This window comes from Periplaneta americana, chromosome 11, assembly GCF_040183065.1.
Source record: "Periplaneta americana isolate PAMFEO1 chromosome 11, P.americana_PAMFEO1_priV1, whole genome shotgun sequence".
NCBI classification, from domain to species: Eukaryota; Metazoa; Arthropoda; class Insecta; order Blattodea; family Blattidae; genus Periplaneta; species Periplaneta americana.
In genome coordinates, this window is record NC_091127.1 from 130,553,755 (window position 1) to 130,573,620 (window position 19,866).

Genomic DNA, 19,866 nt, shown 5'->3' on the forward strand with positions numbered 1-19,866 from the left:
CTTGACTTCGATCACTTCTCCTTTTATTCACCTTATTGCACTTTCTATCCTCTCTTAGTCAACTCGCTGTGCTTCTCCCCCCTTTTTCCCCGTATATCGCCCACGGTAGTGTAGTTAGTATAGCGCTGGCCTTCTATGCTCGAGGTTGCGGGTTCGATCCCGCCGAGGTCGATGGCATTTAAGTGTGTTTAAATGCACCAGGCTCATGTCAGTAGATATACTGGCATGCAATAGAACTCCTACGGGACAAAATTTCGGCACACTGGCGAAGCTGATACAACCTCTGCAGTTACGAGCGTCGTTAAATAAACCATAATTTAAATTTTTTCCCCCATATGTTGCAGCTAGTAAGTTACGTACATTTTCGGCTTTCCCCCTGGAAATTTTATAGAGCTCTTTCAGTGGAGCAGCGAAACCCGAAGTGAGACAAGTGGCCAACAAGCTTGGAGCTCACATATACAGTTTTACAGCCCCAACTCCCTTGTAAGGATGTGTTTTAACGTACTTTTAAAGTTTATGCTGTCATTTCCCTACTCATTCATTCATTCATTTATTCACTCTCCCCGAGGACATATTGGTATGAGTCTGGACAGAACTAGAGTATAGTCTCGACATCTGCCTTGTCACCAACGTGGCTCAAATTGAGCCAAGTAAAACTTGGAAATTAACGCTCTTTTCAAGTTAATACAGTTATGTTATGTTCGTTCAATTGTGAATAAATAAAGTTTATTTTTGTACCGTCCTTTTCAATCACCTTATTTCTAAATCTAGATACATAGATTTATTGAGTAATATTATATATACAGATGTTATATTGTCATAATTTTCTCTAAAATCCAATGCACGGGTCTTCTGACCGTATGTGCATTATACCTAAAACAAGTCCTGTTTTGTAGGTTTCACCCCCTCACCTATGATTATATTCAACCACTCACTAAAAGAACACACCTATTAAAATGAAAATGGAACAACAAAACACATTGTATAATATATAGTCTAACCTAAAAGTGTATATTTGAGTATCCCTTCGTCAGTTCGCATCACAAACTTCAACAGCTGAAGTTCTAATCTGTCTCGCATTGAAGAGGAACAATCCAGTCTTTTGTTCCCACTCTCTATTCCCCATGAGGTTAAGACATGCAAGCGAACGTCTATTCCGACTTAGCATCGAGGGTGATAGATATTTTCTCCGTACATGTTCCAATTCCACACACTGTAATAAAATATGTCTATAGGAGCCCTTTTCTCTGCACAGTCGATAAAGGCGCTCTCCTTCTTCGTTGAAAATTTAATTACCCTTCCATGACCCCAATTTTAGCCACGCTAAACCTGCTCTGCTGTCCTTGTCACAAGAATTTATGTAGTCACACCTCCCCCAGTTAAGCGTGAGATTTGATTGTAAATGTAGTGAGGACTTTTCCGAATATTGGAGCTCAATCTCTTGGCTCTCGATATCAATTAATCGCAACTTCACATTACGCCATACATTTCTTCTGTTTTTAAAATCTTTATCCCACACCCATCCCATTCCTATATGATGCAGAAATTAACATTATGAGCTACGTAAGGTAATATATTAAATAATTTTAGAGCTACTTTTAGCCAATACTTTGATTTGTTCAATGTAAGTGATGGTTAAAGTAGCAGGTAATTAGAGTTAGTATTATAGTTATGAACATCCCGACCACTATTACATTTGTTAATTCCCTTTTTTTACACTCATAAACATTCAAATACATATCGACTCACAATACTCAGAATTTGTACGGTCTGGAATTTTGAGAAATACGCATAAATATGACTACAGAACTCTAGTATGTATCGCACTTTTATGCTTCGTATTCTGATGATCATTTCACTGGAATATCCCTCACTGAAAGGGAAACGAGGAGAAATACGCTGCGTAATGGCAGCACCTCATTCTAAGACTAGAATATTCCGGCTTGTTTTTGTGGTGGAAATCACAGACTGCTGTGGGATCCTACATATCAGGGTGTGTGGGGGGAAAGGAAGCTCTAATAGCAGTTAATAACCACTTGTATGGTTTCCAAATTCACCCTCCCCCCTAGGGTGAAGATAGAAAAAATGGCTGTCAACGATTTGTCGTCATCATCATCGTCATCTTCTTCTGGCGGGTCGGAAATGCACCATTATGGATTCCATGCAGTGATCCACCATCCCAATTCAATAAAGCTCCCAGCGGTTCCATCAACCTATATCTATATATGTATGAATTATACATAAAGTGGAATTCGAACGCTTTTTCCTCCTCCTGCCCTTTCTTCTCGTACGTCCAAACATCTCGGAATTGAATGAGGAATAAATCAATTCCCGGAGCTGGGAATACTGCCTGCATTGGAGTCCACTTTTCCTAAACCGAATGCATTCAGGGATGGAAAGCGGCCCCGTCCCTGCCGTACCCTTACTTTAAAGAGCTGTGTGGATTATCCTGGGATCGATCTCTTGAGGGCAGTCTGTGTCAGTGATGTCACTTGTCACATATTCGTATTTGTATAACATAGGTGACACCATTGTTTGAAATAAAGTGACTTTGTCACAAAGTGAATAGCTTTCATTTAGAGAGAGGGATGGAGACAAGAAAAAGAGAATATGGAAAAAATAAAATTATACAGGAGAGAAACTATAATCGAGGGGAACAACGAGAAGCAGAGAAATAAAACGCTGGATTAAAATAGAAAAATTAAGCAAGTTAGAAAATATGAATAAATTTCTACACAAATACCTACAGCACCGCAAAGTCTGCACGCAGTTGGTGTCAGTCTTTAATTCTCTAAATGCTGAGTAGAAAGCCGAACTTGTAAGAATCTTCAATCATAAGGTCACATTTCTGTCGTGTAGGATGAAATGGAAAAACACCCGGTTTCCTCGCCCTAAAATGCTCAATTTGCAGGACGTCTACGGAAGATAATGATATCGCTTTTTTTATTATCGAAATCCTCTGCTACTGGACTGTCTGCAGTATGTAAAGTAGTGGCAAAAAAAACCGGACCGAACCTTGTAGCTGATTTCAGAGCCTTGTTCACTCCAGAGCACTATAGACTGGTAACTAAGACTTTCGTGGTTCGAATCTCGCCTGGGAAGGAACTTTTTTTTGTTCCTTATTCAAATTTATTCCCAATACTTTTCGATTGCTGGTAAATTCATGTTCTGGAAATAATAATAAATTAATTAAGTAGTAAAATATCGCTGCAATCGAAAAGTATTGGGAATAAATTTGAATAAGGAACTTCTAGCCTTATATTATTTTGTAATTCGTCGCTTAAGAACCAATACCGCGTAACTGACAAAATGTAAATTTTACAGGAGAAGGAAAAAACTGAATAAAAACCATAAAAAATAACGGAATAGTCTTGAAAAGTGGTGTATGGCTATGAAATAGCTTAACTAATTTATAACTAAGTGAAAATGGATGATCATGGCTGTAGACATTTGGCCATGTCACTTACGCGGTATTGGAACTCTGCCGTTGACTACATTTTGTTAGTTACGCGTTATTGTGAGACAACTTTAGCAGCTTCAAGATACATGTTGACAAGCGTTTTCTTTGCGTGAAAACTGCCTTCTGGAAATATTATTCGTGCTCTTGTATATGTCAATGTGTTATCTGAATTGTTCTCCTACCGTCTGACTTGAGGTCAAGGTCGGTAGGCTGTAGCTTGAATCAGCACTAGATTACGTTCCAGACAATGATTGCTGCATTCTTAGTCAATCAAATGCTGAAACTATGGGAAAGGAAAAACGAAGACACAGTTCATTGTTTATTGTTATTATAATAATAATAATAATAATAATAATAATAATAATAATAATAATAATAATAATAATTATTATTATTATTATTATTATTATTATTATTATTATTATTATTATTATTATTATTATTATTATTATTGACATTGGACTTGACTGACTTGCGAATAATGAAAAGAAAATCATATAAAATTATAATAATGATAAATTTTCAGGCACAATATTCGTTAAACACAATAAATAATTATAGGGCTATGCTGAAATCACAAAAAGTAATCCTTGAGTAACCCTAGTGTGGAATACTATCATAAAAGCTATGGCACAATCGGTTCTACATATAGTAATGTGACGGTAATTTAGACAGGCTACTGATGCTTTTTTTTTCTGTGCTTTTGCACGAGAACATGGCTTCTTTTTACTGAAGGGACGCCATCAGTACTATTAGCTAACCAATATCGCACAGTTCATTCTTTAATTCCCAATGTACACAGAAACATCATTTTGCAAACCTGAATTTTTTTTCTCATCAACTTCTAGATTGTAGACAAATGTTCTCTTTCTTCTAGATTTAGAATTTGTGCTGCCAGGTCTTATAGTAGGAGTGAAATTCACAAGATTTGATACGTGAACGGTCCTCTGTTCCCAAGTCATAGTTTTCCAGAATGCCTGAAAGATGTCTTCTCTCATTAGAAATTAAATTACAGCCCTTACTTTCGAATTTTGGCACATTTTATAACTACACTCTGGCCCCAAATTCCTTACATCTCTTTCCGTATCATGTGTCACTTTGCCATCTTTCGACCTCTTGTAGCTAAGATAAGCTTCCTCTTCCATTCCAAGTTTTCTATTTTTCATTTTCTTCCACATAACCTTGTGTGGCTTTGAACTTATTTTTCTCTTTTCTGTCACATTTCCATGAAACGCTTGAAGATTCTTCTCTTTACCTTTTTCTGACGAATGTAAAGATGTGGAATAAGTAGCACTCACAAATTCTTCGGGGTCGTCTACATCAGAAGACTCATCCGAAATTTAGGGTAGATCCTTCATTGACGAGGTATTGTCTTCAGTTTCTGTCCTATCCTATTTCTAGCGGTTTTATTTTAATAGTGTTGCTTTAAATTATACCAGACTGCATAATGTGATCATAACCTTACCGGTAACACTGGACGGACAATGCCTGATCTGCAGCAACCCATTTTCAGAAGGACGGTTTTCTTTTGCATTTGAATTATCAGGCAGTACACCTACGAATAAGATGAGGTTACTAGTGTTTATAAATGTGATATAAATTGATTAAAAAACATGTGTAGTAAATATTATCATCAATTTAGATCTTCCTCCTACCGGAGGAAATGGAAGGGACCAAGCTTAGGACCACTGAATGTAGCGCAAATTATTTTAGCGGCCCATTCATGATTATTTATATTAGGCTACTTAAATTAAGTTTGCTGTTATGATTCCGTAACTGAAGAAAAATAAATCTTTAATAACTGTGATACTTCTTATGCCACACCTTTGTTAATGCTCAAAGAAGTTTCTCCCGTCTTGAATGCAGAACATAGCACAGATAGGATTTCATTCTCGCTAAACTGACCTTCGTCTGATTCATTGTCCATTTCTTTTCTTGTATCTGTAGGCCTATATAATAAAATATTAAATGTACTATATTTCAGTGAATGAACTTGCAATAAGATTCTGCGGGAATTCAGCTCAATTAACATTCAATTGACATTAGTGAAATAATTCTATTATATTTATCTTTTAAATAATTGAAACTGAATACTTCTTTAATCTTCTCAGAATATTACACACTGTTGATACAATTTTACAAGGCAGTAACGAGAACCAGCTTCCGTACTGACGGCGCGCAGGGAGTAGACATAACAGCTATCTGTTGTCAGATACGCGGTATTTCCTACAGACTTCTCGTGACTTCAGATACGCGGTATTGTACCCCCCTCCTTCGCACGCAGGCCGTTCATGCAATCAAATTCCCGCGCTTGTCAATGCATGCAGATGACAGTGGAGGTACCATCTGTGCAAAAAAACAGTTTTGACCAAAAATGTCAGTTACGCGGTATTGGTTCTTAAGCGACGAATTATTGTTTAGTATGTTCGCATTATTTTACTCGACTTGTGCTTGTATAAATATATAAATTCTTATTAGTGTTCTTTAAACATTAGTCTGTAAAATTGTGTCAGCTTCTTTTGTTTCTGGCTAAGTGGAAGGGAAGGCCTGATGGCATTAACTTCGCCAGAATAAATAAATAGATATTACTTACTTACTTAATGGCTCTTAAGGAACCAGGAGGTTCATTGCCGCCCTCACATAACCCCGCCATTGGTCCCTATCCTGAGCAAGATTAATCCAGTCTCTACCATCATATCTCACCTCCCTCAATTCCATTTTAATATTATCCTCCCACCTACGTCTCGGCCTCCCCAAAGGTCTTTTCCCCTCTGGCCTCCCAACTAACACTCTATATGCATTTCTGGATTCGCCTATACGTACTACATGCCCTGCCCATCTCAAACCTCTGGATTTAATGTTCCTAATTATGTCAGGTGAAGAATACAATGCATGCAGTTCTGTGTTGTGTAACTTTCTCCATTCTCCTGTAACTTCATCCCTCTTAACCCCAAATATTTTCCTAAGAACCTTAATCTCAAAAACACCTCAATCTCTGTTCCTCTCTCAAAGTGAGAGTCCAAGTTTCACAGCCATACAGAACAACCGGTAATATAACTGTTTTATAAATTCTAACTTTCAGATTTTTTGACAGCAGACTAGATGACAAAAGCTTTTCAACCGAATAATAATAGGCATTTCCCATATTTATTCTGCATTTAATTTCCTCCCGAGTTTCCCTTATATATGTTACTGTTGCTCCAAGATATTTGAATTTTTCCACTTCTTCAAAGGAAAAATCTCCAACTTTTATAGTTCTATTTCGTACAATATTCCGATCACGCGACATAATCATACACTTAGTCTTTTCGGGATTTACTTCCAAATCTATCTCTTTACTTGCTTCAAGTAGAATTTCCGCGTTTTCCCTAATCGTTTGTGGATTTTCTCCTAACATATTTACGTCATCCGCAAAATACATAGATATATTATTTATTATTATTATTATTATTATTATTATTATTATTATTATTATTATTAAAAAAGTTTCCTTCCCAAGGCAGGATTCGAACCACGAAAGTCTTAGTTACCAGTTTATCGTGCTCTGGGGTGACAAGGCTCTGGAATCAGCTACAAGGGTCAGTCCGTTTTTTGCCACTACTGTACAAATGACCACTCTCGGGCAACTTACATAAAACATCAATAATTAACGTCTATCCTTTTGACAAGAAAAGTGATTTTACTCTATAAAAATACTCGAGCTCACACTGCCAGATCAACAAAGGACAAATTGTTTAGGTTTCTCTCGGAAACATCACATCTCTTTACGGCGCAAACTTATCTGCATACAATTTCAATATTTTTTACATTTAAAGAAATACCTGAAGGGAGCATCATTTCCATCGGACGAAGCGGTGTAAAATGATGGTAAACCCTGAATCCACTTCAGGGCACAGGGATTCTATGAAGCCGATATGTCACTTGGTGGAGAGTATTAAGCAAAAGCTAAATTTTAAATTTCTTTCATTCTATTATCGATGGCTGACTTTCATTTGAACGATCGAATGTAGGCCTTATAGTAGTTTATAACGAGGCTTACTAAACACAATCCACCATCTCAATACTTTATTTCTGAGGTTCACTCATATATATATATATATATATATATATATATATATATATATATATATATATATTTCTTTCTTTTATGATCAGATCTGTAATAACCAGACTGCGGACTAGGACCACCAATTCTCGAGACTGAAGTTTGGTACGCACGGAGTATATATGACGTCATAACTCATGGTGTGGGATGGCACCGTAAGAGTACAGTTGGTTTCGTAAGAAATTACATTACCGCCTCTAAATCTGCTTGGCGTGGATCCTTGCAATCACCACACGTGCTTGAGATCCTGTGAGTAAACAAGTATATGTATTATTTATTTTCATTTATTTATATGACTATTTTTACAGGCATATTTGTGTTAGTGTTAATTTAGCTGTTTTATAATTCAAACTACTTGGGGACATGTCGAAAATTAAGAGCACCAAGCGTTCCCTTCAAAACGAACTTATTAAAGGAAAAAAGTACTGAATTTGGCAAATTTTGCAAGTATAAGGACAGATAGAACTCGATTCTTTCAAAAGTGTAATAGCAAAAGGTACACGCAAAATATTTGATTATACAGTCAAAACTGGCCTTCAACATCAAAATCAGACATAAAACATGAAAAAGAATTTAATCGAGATTTGTGTATAATATTAGTACATGCCAACATCCCTTTAGCGTTTCTTGAAAAAATTTATTTTGTGTGAAAGTAGGAGATACTTTTCTTTTGATACGTTGCGAATGTACCTTGTAATACGGTGCACAGAATAGTGAAGAAATGTATTTTATGTAAGTACTGTATATTTTTATCTTTTTTGCTCATACACTTTGTTAAAACTTGTACAGTATAATGTAAATTGAAACATGTAATGTTAGACAATTTTTTGTACTAGAAGTGCACTGTATATAATATATATGTAAATGTGAACATTTATTTTGTGTCCTACTATGACTGAATGTTTACATGTTGAGGCAAGGGTAACTGCAATCTCCCATTCCCCTCGATCTACACAATAATGGTTCGTGCGTTCATAACTTAATGCTTTTCGGTACCCTGCGCGCAGTCTGATAATAACCTTAAGAATACGGAGGCAAGAGAACGTTCCAACTCCTACTGTTTACTAATATGGAATTCAAAGGTGGAAGTTTTCTTGGAAAACTATAAAATTTAACAAGGGTTTCGTATTGTGTTTCAACTTTTAATAGAGGTAGACCAGGTCCCTGTCCTCATATCTCCATCTCTTTCTGAAGTGTCTGTGCAAAGATTTTCCCTGCGCTACATGGTTTACAGTTAGAAATAACAGTACTATTGGGCTTTTAAGCAATTTCTGAGAGAGAAATATTGTCGGAATTTTTAGTAAGAGTTTGTATTAACAACATAATAATTAATATCAACTACAACCGATTAATTTTAATCGTCTTTATTATTCGATTAAATATTTTTGATCGATTAATCTTACATCATAAATTCATCGATTAATCGATTAAATCCCAAAACACTAATAATAATATTAATAATAATAATAATAATAATAATAATAATAATAATAATAATAATAATAATAATAATATTGAAGAGAAGAATGGGAGCGGTTGTGTATCCTTTACAGAACTGGTCTAGAAACCAACAAGTAACTGTGGCTTGCGCTTATGTTAAAGACCGTATATTGAGGTTATACGAGGGGTAAAAACCCTCAACCTGACACATAGCTCCTCGTGCTTGAGTTAGTGGAGTGGAGAGAAAATCTCTTTTGAAGATTTATATTGGAGCTATTGTTAGGGGCCTGCTGCGTGTGCGTGCGTGCGTGTGGCGAAAGCTCGCACTTCCGCCGAGTGAAGTATGACAACGATAAACAGTGCAGTGCGGGATGCAGAACCCATTGTGTCTAGGCTGCTAGAAAATTAGAAAGAGAGAGCCAAAGTAACAAAACAACGTCTGTCTGTCCCCGCTTGTTGTATCGGTATTGTCTCTTCGTGTCTTTGAAAACCATTCCCATCGCCATTACGACTGAATCTTTCTTCATTTTTGAAGTGATTGTCGCGAGGTTGCAGCACAACATTTTAACAATGAAAAGCAGTCGAGTTTAATTTTGACTTTATTTTAGACTACATGGAGAAATTAATCCATTTCTTCCTGGAAACGTGTTTAATGTAAAATACGCAACGAGCGTTAAATTTCTAAAGAAGACCTGTGAAAGGCAATTTTTTTAAGTTTGATGCAATTTTCAAGCATTAATCCGAACGCAAGTAAAAAAGATTAGTATCATGAAAATGTAAATTTTTTATCTGTTACTCCTCATACAGTGTTTCAAAAATAGAGGGCATAATTTCAGGTAGACTATGTATTCCCCGTATGTAGACAATAGGGATATTCTGAACTAGCACCAACAGACAGCGCGCGTGTACTTTGAGGGATGCGCTTTGCGTGTGCATTTCTTTTCCGATATATATACATTGAGGATTTACTTAGTGTATTAGTACCGTATACTATATAACGTCTTTGCTTACTACATTAAATACTCTCAAAAACAACTCAAAATGCCAAATTTCTGTTGTTTTCCTATATGTAAAAACCAGGGAAAGCCTTTTGTCTTCATTTAGGTCCCGAAATATTCTGAATATATGCTTTAAACCTTAACAAGTTCAAGTAATTAAATTGCGCCTCGAAAGTGCTAGCTATTAAACAAAAATAACTACTTCAAATAAGGAATTGCTGGCTACACTTTCATTTTGGAAGAGGGAAAATAAAAATTAATATAAACATATCCAACCTCGACAGCAAGCTATGTTAGCTTAGATTATATTCAGTACTTCTAGGACTCTCCGAAGTTTACGCCTGCAGTAAACTCTCGATTAACTGGGATGTTTCTTATCCAGGACGATCCATAGTGAAATCCATTTCGTGAATAATGTTTTTAATGTGCTGTAGACTAATTATTATTAAAACCATGTTTTTACTTTAAATTTTCAAAATCATCCTACATACTATAGACTATTCAAAACTGCATGTCCTTAACCTACAAAACACAGGAATAATCATGATACTACTGCGATCATATTATATTAAACATTGCATTTGATCTTTCTGCAACTAGAGAAAAAAAATACCAGGAATTCAATCTCGATAGTCCCTTCCCTATAAAAAAAACACATTGTTGGCTACTGTTTTTAATGCACGGTACTTACAATATCAATTATTGAAGAGGTAATATTCACCTTCGACAAAGTTGCTATTTTTATTTATTTATTTATTTTTATTTGTGCACCTCGTTCTCAAAGTTCTCGTTTAGGTTCATTTACTCGTATCTATATTCTGCATACTGCAGATTTCCTCATCTATCTTTTAAGCGGAATCGCTCAGTATTACACAAATTCATGCTATTATTTATTGTAAATTAAATTAAATTAAATTAAATTAAATTATGAGGTAAGAAAATACTGAATTATATTAAATTATACCAGGTTATACAAAATAATTTAAAATATAATTTTTACACGCACAGAAAACCAACAAGCGGGAGAACATAATCAACTGTAGCATATGACATAATAGCCCTACAACATGTTGTGCCGCTTGGAATGCTCCTGCCATCTAACGGTAAAACTTCGCATAAGATACCCAATACAAAAAGTTCATTACAACATGTGTCCGGAAATGCTTGGTTTCCGAGTTATGGCCTTCAAAACAGTGATATTTTCTTCCCGCAGGTAGATGCCGTGACAGAAGATATTAACAGAGGACACTTTGCCAGTTAATTCCGAGGCGAAGGTACATTGAGTGTTGTGTTAGGCGTTGTACTGTGCAACATGTACTGAAATCAGGAGCTGGCAAAAGTGCACTTCATGCACTGTAAGGCGGATGATATTACTGCGCTTGTTAGTCCTTGAAAATCTCGAGATCTAGTTTTGTATAAATACAGCAATCTCTCTTTAACTCTATAAAATTAAAAATAATAATTTAAACAACTAAACAAATAGTTGGTACAAATTCAAGCAATACTTTATTTATTCAGCAGAAATCGCATGCTGTTTGATAGCACTGTGCTGTAAATTTGTATTGCTACATGATCTGTGATATTGAAGATTTTGAATTATGGGCAAAGGTTTACAATTAAAATACCAATAAGGGAATTCAGTTACAATGAAATTGTTCAGTTCCGAAATGTAGGCCGTAAGTTCCTAACATTTCTAGAAATGGCCCATCAGACATTCCTGGTTTCTGATAATTTAAAAGAGTTGTGTTCAGCACATAAGTTACAATTTATTGATCCTACTGATAGTACGATAGGTGACGACAACGGTTAGCGAGTTGAAATACACGTAGAAGAATGTGCGGTAAATTTTTCTTCAGGCCCTGTAATTTTAAACATATTTCCCAAACATACTTCCCAAACATACACAATACGGACCTCTGTTCCAAGTGACTTTCAAAGAAAACTATTCTAAACGTTTATTAAATTAAATTATGTTTTATTTAACGACGCTCGCAACTGCCGAAGTTATATCAGCGTCGCCGGTGTGCCGGAATTTTGTCCCGCAGGAGTTCTTTTACATGCCAGTAAATCTACTGGCATGAGCCTGTCGCATTTAAGCACGCTTAAATGTCACCGATCTGGGCCGGAATCGAACTCGCAATCTCGGACACAGAAGCCAGCACTCTACCGACTCCGCAACCCAGGCCGACTCTAAACTTTTATATCAGGATTTAAGCTAGAAAATAAATAATTATTTGCAAAAATGCGCAAATGAAAAATTATATTTGTACACATAGCGAAATGCTTCTACAATATTAGGTAGGGTAAACATTGGTAATTTCGTGGCAGTGATTATTTCGTGATACTTTTTCTTTGCTCTTTTGTGAACTAACAAATGGCGTTACGAGATTCAAATTTCCGCCAAGGGATTGCATATGTTGTCCAGTTTCCAGAAACATACAGCTACGCTTTGTGTGACTATTGTAGTTGCTTCAGTGAGCTTTTATGTTTGGAGAGAGCAAGTTTGCGTCGACTTCTCAGGCGTACAAATTTTGTGGATGTTTGTAATTACATTACAGGCTTATTACTAAAGGTAAACATATGATATTTGGTACAAAGATTTATTGTATCTTTATGAAATTTTAGGAAATGTTTTTGCAATTTTAGATACAGCTGTAGACGCCATATAGGCTTAGCTTTACTGATAGAAATCTTAGCTGTTTGAGGCGAAATTTTGTTGAGCATTAAGCGTTACATTTTGTACTATTTTAAAAATTGTATTACAATACGAATTTTTAGAAATCTGAAGATAAGATGTGATAACAAAAAAGAAAAGGGGGGCGCAATGTGTTCAGTGTAGCTTCTGTTTGATTTGTTGTCATGCTAAGTGCCAATGATAAGTGCTAGATGACTTACTTGCAAGAATCGTAACAGAAGATGAAACATGGCTCCACCATTTTGGATCGGAGACAGAGGCAGACAATGGAGTGGCATCATGCAAATTCACCAAAGAAACAGAAATTCAAAAGTACACCTTCGGCAGGAAACGTTATGGCTACTGTGTTTTTCGATTCAGAAGAACTCTTGCTTGTGGACATCATGCTACACGGAACCACCATTAATTCTGACGGGTATGTTGCAACTCTCAAGATACTTCAAGTTCGACTGAGTCGTGTTCGACGACATCGGGAGAAGTACGATGTTCTGCTATTCCACGACAACGCACAGCCATATGTAAGTCACAAGACCACAGACCAGATCAGAAAATTGGGATAGACAACACTGAAACATCCGCTTACAGTCCTGAACTGGCACCGTGCGATTACCATCTCTTTGGTAAACTGAAGGATCCCTTCGCGGGACGAGGTTAGAAGATGACTCCCTTGTGCACGCTGGTAAAGAGTGGCTCAGACTTGTTGGTCCAGACTTTTACCATGCTGGTCTACAGGCCCTCGTTCCTAAGTTACGTAAGGCAGTTGAAAGGGACGGGGATTATGTGGAAAAGTGACATTTGTTCCTAAAGGATGCACCTACATTCTGTGAAAATAGCAAAGCTGTAGGATAAAAACATAAATTTAAACAAAAGTTATGCATTACTTTTGGAGTTACCCTAGTAATATAGGCTACAGTACAGTCCGTAATAAAAGTGTTCACCCTTTGAGGGCAACGAAGGTCCCTTTTCAATTTCAATTTTTACTTTTATTTCATTCTTATAATGTGTTGATATGATATATTTCTATGTTTTCTTGCTATGAATATTAGACGTAATTACTAGGTTTGAAGTCTTGTAACAATAAATGAGAATTTAATTTCACTTTAATGAATTTTTGCACAATTCTTCTACCTCTCACGAAATTATCAATGCAATATCACGAAATTACCAAGGTTATCACGAAATAACCAACCTTTCAGCTTAAGTTGTAAAAGTGGTTTTTGGCACATATTCAAGAATGCATCCAATCTTTTATGTCTCCAGATTTGTACAGCAAATTATCGCCTTTTAGATGAAAAAATCGGAATAAGGATATATTTACACATTTGCATTTTAAATTAGTTTTCATGAAGTTATCATGAAATTACCAATGTTTACCCTATAAATAATTGTATAGAAAGATAAAATTAGTCAAGTATACAGAAACAAAAACATACGTAATTTGTTTCTTGGAGTTTTATTACTTTCAAACCATCTTATCACACACTAGATATACTTATGTAAATAAATCATTAGACGTAGGTATGTTTAGAATCAATTATTGCTGAATTTACATCACATTAAAATACGTTATATTATTGGCACTCTAAACATTGAAATTATTTACTAGTAGGCCTTTCAAGATTTATTGTTAGCAGAGTGCTAACTCTTTTTACTGAAAGGCGTTTTCTAATTCCAGTTTTTACAAGATTCATGCAACTAAATTTTCGTTCACAATTTACAGTAGCCTATGCGTTTGGATTATATAAATCAATTAGAAGAAATTGTTCACTTAACTTATATGAATTGCACAAACTCTTTAAAAACCATTCCCGAACTTCTATTGCTCAATACCTTTTTGAACATTGCCCATTCCATTAGCATTTCATTTAAATTAAATTAAGTTCAAATACATATCTGATTTATGGTCTGTAGATAAGCTTCGGGGCTTCTACCGCGTTGTCTTGATGTTGGTGGCTGACGTTTCGACCGCTGTCTTGTGGTCATCTTCAGAGAAGCTGGATAAGGAAATAGTCTACGAGCTCGTATATATATATATATATATATATATATATATATATATATACATATATACAGGGTGTTACAAAAATACAGGGCATAATTTCAGATATGTATTCAACATATGTAGATAATACAAAAAGTTCATTACAACATGTGTCCGGAAATGCTTGGTTTCCTACTTATGGCCTTCAAAACAGTGACATTCACTGGAACGTTTTTCTTCCCGCAGATAGGTGCCATGACAGAAGATATTAACAGAAGACGCTCTGACAGTTAATTCTGAGGCGAAGGTACATTGAGAGTTGCGTTCGGCGTTGTACTGTGCGACATGTACTCAAATCAGGAACTGACAGAAGTGCATTTTATGTACGGTAAGGCGCACGGCAATACTCCGCTGGCTCGTCGTTTGTACCAGAAAGGTATCCTGATCAATGGATAGGTAGAGGTGACTCAATTGTTTGGCCTCCACGCTCACCCGATTTGAATCCTATCGATTTCTAATTGTGGGGCCATTTAAAATCATTGGTGTATTTGTCTCCGGTGCCTGATATGGCATCCCTTCGGAATCGAATTGTGGCAGGTTGTGAGGAAATACGCAATACTCCTGGAATTTGGGATCGTGTTCGCAGGGCTATGAGACATCGATGTGAGGCCTGTATTTAAGCAGGAGGTGGACATTTTGAACATCTGCTGTAAAGGCAGCTACCTGCGGGAAGAAAAACGTTCCGGTGAATATTACTCTTTTGACGGCCATAACTCGGAAACCAAGTATTTCCGGACACATGTTGTAATGAACTTTTTGTATTGTCTACATACGAGGATTACCTACCTGAAATTATGCCCCCTATTTTTTAAACACCCTATATATATATATATATATATATATATATACATATACATACATACATACATACATACATACATACACACATACATACATACATACATACATACATACATACATACATACATACATACATACATACATACATACATACATACATACATACATACATACATACATACATACATACATACATACATACATAGTAGTCTCGATGGGGGAGTACTTTCTGTGATTGGTCGTGGGTTTTCCTTCTGGCATCTAATTGGTCCCTCGTTGTCCAATCGGTTGAGGTCTGTATGAAGGGGTTACAAATCAGCAACTCATGGGGAAGTCTATTCCAAGATCACGCTTAGGAACGAGAAACCAGGTCTCCACATGTACGCGGCGGCCCCCCCCCCCACCTTCATCCGGACATCGGGCATAGTATCAAGGTCACTCTTTCGGACCTTATGAGGGCCAGTATTTAATATGAATACTCCCCTTCATACAGACTTCAACCGATTGGACAACAAAGGACCAATTAGATGTCAGGGTGTTTTTCTGTTTGTGATTATGTATTCAGTCTCCTTTTTTTTATTACATATATATTTTTTATTATTGTTATTTCAAAGTTAATACTGATTGTGTTTATGTATTCAATCTCTCTTTTCTACTTAATTATGTTTATTATTATTTTTAAGTTCATATTTGTATACCGGTATGTATTTTTTCTGTATGTGATTTGATCCTGGTTGAGTGGAAGAAAAGGCCTGATGGCCTTAACCCTGCCAGGGAAAATAAAAACTATTATTAACCCACGACCAATCACCGAAAGTACTATATATATATATGAGCTCGCAGACTATTTCCTTTTCCAACTGCTCTGAAGATGACCACAACACAACGGTCGAAACGTCAGCCATCAACACCAAGACAACGCGGTAGAAGCCCCGAAGCTTATTCACAGAGCATGTACACCAGCCGCGGAAGCCTACGCGAACACATACCTGATTTAATTTTCTCCATTACCATCTTCATGTCTGAAGTCTAATGTGGTTGTCGCATTTTTTTTAACCTTTGCATTCGAGCTCACGGGAAACCATGAAAGGCGTTGGTTGCTTAAGACAGCAGGACGGAGGCCGTGGAAGTCGGAAGCCGCTAAGGAGTGTGTAACAACTCACCTGCCGAAGCAAGTAGCCCTGAAAATGGATGGCGCAGGGACGAGTCTCATCCGGTTAATCCTAAAGTGTGAGTGAAATGTGTCCTAAAGTGTCAGTGAAATGCGTCATAGTGCCACTACAGTGAGTGAGATGAGAGTAAAGTGAAAGACTATTGAAACTTATGTAGGGCCTATACATATGTAGATTACACTGGTGGCCATAATTCTGGAAACTTTTTGTTTTTGTATTGAATTATTATAATATTTGTATTGATTTAGAGATTTATATAATTGAAAATGTTACTCCCGTGACTGATTCGTTAATTATGGGGTTATAGTAAGGGTATTATATTGAATTCTGAGTATTTTAACAATAAATAATCATTACTATATGGGAAATTATGTTCTTGTCGTTTAAGATCTAAATATTAATTTGAGATTTCACTATAATTTCCGATTATTTAATGTAATAAAAACTTGTCCTCTCTCTTTAGAAGATTCCCTTCGATCTTTCAATGCTAATCGACAAATCTGCCTCACATCTCTTGGACTTTAGGTTTTCTACCAGTCCTAGGTGTTGTTTTACAAGACTTTGTGGATTTGTACCTCTGCCATACCTTGTGGACACCAGACACTGTAACACCATTACCAAGGTTTCTTGCAATTTCCTTGAATTGTAATCTTCTTCTCGAAGTGTGACTGCCCTACTCCGTTTAGAAAGTGTTCAGTCCTTTCGTGGAGCCATTGTGATAAAATGATCAATAAAGTTTGTTGTAAAGCAATCAGGTGATAACCGAACGAAATCTTAAGTAAGACTAATGATAGAAACACACTAATAATGTCCATATTTTATGCTAACAGTGCTCAACAATGCTTCTACTGATCAGAAATAATCTTAAAATCAACAATGGACCAGTTTTTATTACAGTAAATAATGGGAAATGATAATGAAATCTGAAATTAATATTTAGATCTTAAATGAAAAGAACATAATTTCCAACATATTAATGATTATTTATTGTTAAAATGTTCAGGATTTAATATAATACCTTTAATATAACCCCATAATTAACGAGTAACATTTTCAATTGTATAAATCTGTGAATCAATACAGATGTTATAATGATTCAGTACAAAAACAAAAAGTTTCCAGAATTATGGCCACCAGTGTATATTGTATAATTAGGTATTTTATATTTTATTATTAATTGTAATTATTGTGTTAAATTGTATTGAGTATTCTTATTGTATTGCGTATATAATTGTATTGTGTATTGTTACACTTTGTGATGAGGGTACTAAGAAAAGGTTCTGATAAATCCAAAGAGATTGCATATAAATCACTAGTACGTCCAGTAATGGAATATGGTGCTGCATGTTGGGATCCTTACAGATTAGAACATATTAAGACACTGCAAAAGATTCAAAAACGGGCTCTTAAGTGTTGTCGGAAAAATTCACCATTAAAATGGGACACACTCACGGACAGGAGAACGCGAATTCGATTATGCACACTGTTCAAAACATACAGAGGTGAGCCTGCCTGGAGAGAAATAAAAAATAGGTTGCAGCCGCCAAATTACTCTTCAAGGAACGACCATTCATATAAATTGAGGGAAAGAAGGCAGAGGACGGACACTGGAAAGTTTTCTTTTCTCAATCGTACTATCAGGGACTGGAATGCTTTACCTGCAGACTTACTAAAGGCTTTACCAACAACCAAAAATGTATTTAAAAATAGGCTTAAGGACCTTACTAACAGACGGTAATTATACACAGTTTTAAAAGGGTGAGAATGATATGTTGTTATTGAAGTGTTGTATCAGTGAAGAGTTATGTTGTGTCAGTGAAGTATGTTGTATCAGTGAAGAATTATGTCGTGTCAGTGAAGTGTGCTGTGTAAGTGAAACGTGTTCCTGTCAGTGAAGCTTTATAGTTTATAGTGGCAGTGCATAGTATTTGAACAGTGAAATGTTTTTGAAGTGTTAGTGAAATCAGGATAGAATCAGTGAAATGTGTCGTAGTTCCATTGCAGTGAGTGAGTTGACAGCGAAATGAGTGTAATTTGAAAGGTACTTGTGCAGATATGAACATATCATACTCGTGGGTTTTAGTTCGATCTTAGTTTTAAGATACAAATTAGATTTATTTCAAATGCTATTTTAAGTGATCATTTCATTTAATTTAGTATATTCCCTGTTGTTGTTGTTGTTGTTGTTGTTGTTATTGTTATTATTATTAATTATTGTTAGTATTAATTATTAGTATTATTAATTGTATTTTTAATTAATAAGTTTATTATTGTCATTATTGAGTGTAATTAGTTACCACTGCCACCGGGTATATACCCACTGCAGTGGGAATAAATACATACATAATTGTATTGTGTATTGTACATTTTATTGTGTATTGTTTATCATTTTATTGTGTATTGTTTATATTGTGTATACCACTGCCACCGGGTGCTTGCCCACTTGCAGTATAAATAAATACATACATACATTCAAAGTTTGTTGCATTTTTAGAAGTCGAGTAGCAAAATGCGACAAATGCGACAGTGGCTTAAACCCTGCTTTATATCGATCTGAAGATGTCATAACCAGCAGGCGTGAATTTCGAATCTAGATAAATACAGTACCCACGCGAGCACTGAAAGTAATTACGAAATAATGAAAAGACCTTGTTCAGTTAGCATACGTTACCCTGCCAAGAATATTTTCAGCCTTCACTTCATATCGGAGGTACTGTAGGCAGGAGATGTCGTCCATAACTTCTTTGCACGCACTTGGAAGCAAGTCTTTATTGAAGTTTTTTTTTCTTCTTTGTAAGACCGGTGCTTAGATGTTTGCCTTGGAAACTAGACAAGAAAAGATACCGTGAATAGGACGTAGGCAGGTCTTTCCAAATAGTTTTGAATCCCAAATCGACCTCCGGCTCCTTTCTTCTGTAAAGCCTCAGTCGAATCTGATATGGCTGGAATGTTTGCATTTCTGTATGATGGCGTATTTGGTTCAATACTGCGAGATTCCATAGTAGCCCATGCTTCTTTATGAAAATATACGTCGAAATATCGTTCGTGCTAGTATTGTGACAACATATCATTGCCCCTTCAGTATTCTTATAATTCTTCACCCTTGAGTACTGAATGATTAGCAATAGTGTTGCCTGAAAACATATCGATGTGA